Source organism: Pteropus vampyrus, unplaced genomic scaffold, assembly GCF_000151845.1.
Source record: "Pteropus vampyrus isolate Shadow unplaced genomic scaffold, Pvam_2.0 Scaffold8, whole genome shotgun sequence".
NCBI classification, from domain to species: domain Eukaryota; kingdom Metazoa; phylum Chordata; class Mammalia; order Chiroptera; family Pteropodidae; genus Pteropus; species Pteropus vampyrus.
The window spans coordinates 810,112-816,940 of record NW_011888789.1 but is presented as its reverse complement, the minus strand read 5'-3'; the positions used below and the strand labels follow the sequence as shown (position 1 = coordinate 816,940).

The 6,829-nt window shown below is 31.3% G+C and overlaps 1 pseudogene; it reads left to right on the top strand.

The window, feature by feature from the left end:
* The first annotated feature begins 711 nt into the window (after nt 1-711).
* On the top strand, nt 712-831 carry LOC111729325 (annotated as a pseudogene).
* The last annotated feature ends 5,998 nt before the right edge of the window (nt 832-6,829 follow it).

The window sequence follows — 6,829 nt, the reverse complement described above, 5'->3', positions numbered from 1 at the left end:
GCTATAATTGTTTTACGCAAAGATTAATCAAAATATATTTATATTTATCTATCTGGTGAGTATAACTGTGTAATTCACCCAAATAGAAACAAATCTGGTAAAGAAAATACTTTGTAAGGGTTGTTATGGAATTCTGATCCTTCTAGGAAGAGAATTTTTAGTGTACCTTTACATTCTTTAAACTTTAACTACGTACAGACTCAGTCCAAAAATCATCTGTTGTAATTGATTTAACATTATGATGACATAAACACAGTAAAATATATTTATTTGTTCAGTAAATAAACAATAAGAATCCACTATGTGCTTGAACACATTGAGGAAATTAAGAAAAGTTAAATCCATGTTCTTTAATGAGTTAAATTAAGTATAATATGAGTTACCTTGAGCATAATAATTATACAAAGCACTATAAATGATTTCTAGTGAGGTTCTGAAGTTAATTTTAATTTTGTCCACATTAAATATCTACGGAAATTTTAGTACATTGTGGCTCAAGTAATTTTCTATTGTTTACTTCTGGTTCTCTGTTTGTCTTTTGGTGGTTAAGGTTGACTTAACTTTAAATGTTTTTTAATTATTATTTTTTTTAATTTACTCACGACTAAATTCATTCTGTGGTCTGTTGTTCACTGAGTTGTGACAAATACATAGAGCCCTTTTTCCACCATCACAATATTGACACAGTCATTTTCCTTAATTAAAAAATTCCCCTATGGCCATGCCTCCCTGAACAAACCCCATCCCGTATGATCTCGGAAGCTAAGCAGGGGTTGGGCCTGGTTAATACTTGGATGGGAGACCACCTAGGAAGTCCAGGTGCTGTAGGCATAAAAAATAAAAAATAAGGGATTGTAAACTGACAAGGTCCTTGCAATCTGTGAGGTCAACCAAAGGTTGCCTCACCTAAAACAAACAAACAGACAAACAAAAAATTCCCTCCAGTCTAGCCCCAGCCCAGTGTCTGAAATCCATTGATTTGTATTTTATCCCTATATTAAAATCCTTTTTAGAATGTCATATGAATGAACTCACAGTCACATAGCCTTTTGGGTCTCCCATATTTCACTTTGCAAAATAAATTTTAGATATGTCTACATTGTTGAGAGTATCAATAGTTTGTTCCCCCCCACTCCCCCCCGCCAGGTAGTATTCACTGAATAGAGATAATCAGTTTGGTTATCTATTAATCAGTTGAAGGACAGTTGGGTTGCTTCCAGATTGGGTCCATAATAAATAGAGCTGTTATAACTATTCAAGAGCAGATTTTTTTGAATTAACATACTTTATTTCTCTGTAAAAATATTTTATATATAAATGGTGTTCTTGTAAAAAGAGAAAAAGCAGAGAGACACACAGGGAAAACCCATATGAAGATGGAGGTAGAGGCTGGAGTGATGTCAAGGAATATTGAAAATTACTGACAATCGCCAGAAGAAGAGAGGTATGGGATAGTTTCTGCATTAAAGCTTCCAGAAAGAACCAACACTGGTGACACCTTGATTCTGAACTTTTGGCCTTCTGAACTGTGAGATAACATATTTTGTTGTTTTAAGTCACCCAATTTATGGTAATTTGTTATCACCCTTTTAGAAACTAATACAAGTAAGCAGAATATTAGTAAAATATATCAGAAATATATTAGAAATAATTAGAAAATATACATGACATGAACATTATCAACCAAATGACCTAACTGGTATTTATCTAACATTACTCTAGCAACAGAATACACTAAAGTATGCACTGAACATTCACTAAGACCAAATCTGAAGCATAAAAAAAAAAAAAACAGTTAAAAATTTTAGTGAATAAAATCATATGTACTATGCTCTCTCACCAAAATGTTTTAAGCAAGAATTCATTAACAGAAAGATATTTGGAAAGTATCCTATAATTGGGTTAAACAACATACTTCTAAATAACTCATGGATCAAATTCAAGAGTGTAAAGGGTGTCAAATATGTGGTGATAAAAACTTAGGTACCAAACTCATGGATTTTAGTTTTAAAGAGGATTGTATGAATTTGACTTCAAAGGCAAGGGAAGTAAAAGCAAAAATATATGAATGGAATTATATTGAACTAAAAATCTTCTGCACAGAAAAAGAAACTAACAAAACAAAGAGGCAATCAACAGAATGAGAGAAGATATTTGCAAACACCTCCCATAAGGGCCTATTATACAAAATATACCAAGAACTCATAGACTTCAACAATTAAAAAAAAAAAATCCAATTAAAAAATGGGTAGAGGACTTAGACAGACACTTCTCCCAAGAAGACATACAAACGACCAATAAACATGAATTGATGCTCAACTTCACTAGCAATTAGGGAAATACAAGTTAAAACCACAATAAGATACCCCCTCCACATGTAACAATGGCTATCATCAACAAGACAAGTAATAACAAGCATTGGAGAGGTTCTAAGGAAAAAGCAACTTTCATACATATACAATTTACATGGGAATGTAAACTGGTACAGCCACTGTGGAAAACAATATGGAGGTTCCTCAAAAAATTAAGAGTAGAATTACCATATGATCCAGCAATCCTTCTTCTGAGTATCTACCTGAAAAATTTGAAAACATTATCCATAAAGATATATGCACCCAGATGTTCATTGCAGCACTATTTATGGTGGCCAAAACATAGAAACAACTGAAGTACACTTGGATAGATGATTGGGTAAAGAAGAGGTAGTACATATATACAAGAGAATATTACTCAACTATAAGAAAAGATGAAATACTGCCATTTGTGACAACATGGATCGATCTTGAGATTATCATGCTAAGCAAAATAAGTCAGAAAAAGTTGAGAACCATATGTTTTCACTCATATGTCGAATACAAAACTGAAAGCAACAAATGACAAACAGATAAAAATCTCATAGAGACAGGCAACAGTTCAGTTGTTACTGGACGAAAAGGGGGTAGGGGGAAGGTAGATAAGGTTAAAGAGGGTCAAATATATGGTGACAGAAGATTTGACTTTGGGTGATGAACACACAATGCAATATAAATGACATAGAATTGAGTTGTATACTTAAAATCCTTGACCCATGGTCTCTCTTGACCCCTATACATAGAAACAAGTAGGCCTAGGGATATAGGTTTTTATTTCAATTACACTGATTCCTTCTTGGTCCCTGACGATGATGGAGAATGACCTAGCAGAGACAAGAATTTCTGCCTAGGAGAGAGTGAAGTTCTCCACTCTGAGAAGAAGAGGCTAGCTTGCACCAAGTTCATAGGTTTCTCCTTGATTTCTGTTGATAGGATTGAGCATCTCAAGGAAATCAGAATGTTATTTTGATATTTAGATATTTTCTTCTTTTTTTTTTAACCCTTAATGAAGGAAAAGAAAAACTAAGAAAAATGTGGTCTTACTTTCCTGTGAGTCTTCTCCTGGGCTTCTTTGATGTGGGTAGACATCCGAGAAGCTGTATTCTGACCCTGAGGATGGGTTTACTTGTCACTACCTAAGAGAATCATGGATTAACTGAGAGTGTCCTATCTCTCTGCAGGTGTAGGGAAACTAATTAGGTGATGAGAAAATTAAATTATTACTGGAATAACCAATTAATTATTTAGAATTAAAATAAATAGGACAAATTACTTATTTTCCTATTCAATTTTCTCAATCATAAAAGAAGTATGATTTTTAAAGTCTTGAAATTCATAGTGAGGATAAGAAAAAATTATATTCTATGTTCATTTAAAAAACTGACATTAAAAAACAACTTTATACTTATTGTTGTTCCAAAATATAGAGGAGAGAAATGAAGTATATTAGGAGTATTACTATCAAATCTGGGCAAAGAAAAATAAGAGTAGCAGTGATATCTGTAAGAAGTCAGCAAAGCATAATGTATAAGGTGATACTAATTCACTGTACTATAGTGAGAAGATGAGTGAAGTGAGCTTAAGGAATTCCATCTCAGTTTAATTCAATAGTTCAGGATCACGCAGAGTTAAATACAGACTCTTGTTAAGCAAAAAAATATATATATATCAGGGTCTCATAACTATCACAATTTTAACGTTATCTTTTTCAAACTTTCTCATCTCTCCCTCATGTCTCCTTGTTTTTCTCATTCTTGTCATTATTCTTTGCATATACTTATTACTTTATTTGTGTATTACTCTTCAATTATATAGAACTCCTAAAATGTGTCAACATCAGTCTTATCAACTAAATTTCTAACTTAAATTCTGTAAAAACATCTTAATGGATTAAATTTAACTTAGGCCTGCTCTGCTTTGACTTTCAGTTTGGCTGAGAACTGTGATAAATTAGTCTATTAAGATTATGACCTTCAGACTTGTGAGTTTTCATAAAACTTGAAATCCAGACAATAATTCTGATGATCTGATGTTAAAGAAAAATATTTGAAAAATAATATGAAAATATTTCTACTTCTTTTATCACATTTCTGTTTTTTTTCTGGTCATGTTTTTCACAGATTCAAAGCAGCAGCAAAAGGATGATCTCCTTGAGATCTAGTTAAAATATAATAAATACAAATAAACCTTAAAAACTTAAATTTTAAATAAACTTGTAAGTTTAATATAATTAGTAAAAAAAAAAAACAGCAATATATGTGTATAGAAGGAGATATAGATATATGTGTATAGATATAGAAATGCATGCCAAATATTATAATGTGACAAATACTTTCAGGAAATATAACTGTGGCTGGTCAGAAAATTTCAGAAATTCTCTTTTCATGATATCATTAATGAGAATAATTACCTGAGACATTCAAATTTTGAAGTGATTCTAATCATGATATAGCTTAAATACATCTTCAAATAGCAACTTGTTAAAATAAAGAAGTAAAAATATTTGAGTTCCAAAATTGAATACTTGCAAATAGACACATACCGGGTAACTGAAACCTAATAATAAAATAAGTTAAGTGTTATACCCCATAATCTAATAAACTAGAGTGGTATGCTACACTGCTGTAATGTGAAATCCTTGGATTTATAGTTCTCCCTCAGTATATTTATTCAAAATTGTAATGTTTATTGTACATATTATGTGCCCTTCACCAATGTCTTTAAAAATGAATAAAGAAGGAAAGATGAACAGGAACACACAATGAAAACTAAGCCAAGTAGAAACTACTGTTATTGTAGTAACAGAAATAGACACTGTATTGGTGAGCATTGTGTCAGTATTATGATCCATTCCAGGGTGATCTATGAAAGAGAGTCTCATGGAGGGGGGAGAATGTACAGACTATACTTCAGTATCTTAATTAAGCAGTTTTTCAAAGAACGAAAACCTTCATATGCATAACAATCTTTCCTTATCTGCTCTTGCAGGTTTGTAGTTTTTTTTGTATTTATAAATATGTTTACAAAAATACATGCAAATTTATTATTGAAATTACAGCTATTTTGTTATTCTGAATACATATCACGGTAATAATTATATGAGACACCAGGAAGCAAAACAGCATTCTAGTTATTCTACTTAATTGGTATATCATCCATTATTGATTTTATATTGCATCTAGATGTAGCAATAGTTGATTTGAGATCTAGGAAGTATAATGGAATTTATTACTCTCGAGAGTACAACAAGTGATAGGAAACAACTTTAAAAAACACACACATACATTTGGGGATTTGACACCACAAGCAAAAATAAATAAATGACACTATATCAAACTAAAATACTTCCACAGAGCAAAGGAAATCATCAACAAAATGAAAAAGCAATATACGGAATTGAAGAAAATATTTACAATCATGTATCTGAGAAGAGGGTAATATTCAAAATATATTAACAACTCATAAAACTTGATAACAAAACCAATCTGATTTAAAAATTGTCAGAGGAATTGAACAGACATTTTTCTAAAGAAGACATATGAATGGCCAACAAATATATGAAAAGGAGCTCAACATCACTAATCAGACAAATGCAAATCAAAACCACAATGAGATATCAACCACACCTGTTAGAATGACTATCATCAAAAAGGCAAGAGATAACATATGAATGTGGAGTAAAAGAAACCCTTTCTTTTCATTGATGAGCGTGCACTATGGATGGGAATGTAAACTGATGTAGCCACTATGGGTAACAGTATGGAGGTTTCCTAAAAAATGAAAAATAGAACTACCATACAATTCTACAATTTCACTTCTGGATATATATCTGAAGAAAACAAAATCACTATCTCAAAGAAGTATCTGTACCCCTATATTTATTAAGCATTATTCACAATAGTCAAGACATAAAAACAACCTGTGTCCATCGATAAATAAATATATAAATGAAATAAATGTGATATATGTAGCTATAAACAGTACTCAGCCATAAAAAAAAGAAGGAAATCCTGCAATTTGAGAAACATGGATAGACTTTGAGGGCATTCTGCTAAGTGAAATAACTCAGACAGAGAAAGACAAATATAGCATAATCTTACTTACATGAGGAATTTTTAAAAAACAAATTCACAGAAAGAGACTGGTGGTTGCCAAAGGTGTGTATGCAGGAAATCGGTGAAGGTAGTCAAAAGATATGAACTTCTAGTTATAAAATAAATAAATTCTGGGGACATACTGTATGACATGGTGAACGTTGTTAATGATACTGTATTGTATAACTGAAAGCTATTAAGAGGGTAGACCTTAAATGTACTCATAATAAGAAAACATTTATAACTATGTGAGCTGATGAATATTAACTAAAATCAATGATGTAATCATTTCACAATATATACATATGTCAAGTCATTATGTTGTACATCTTAAACTAATATGATGTTATATGTCAATTATATAAATAATACATTTATATTATT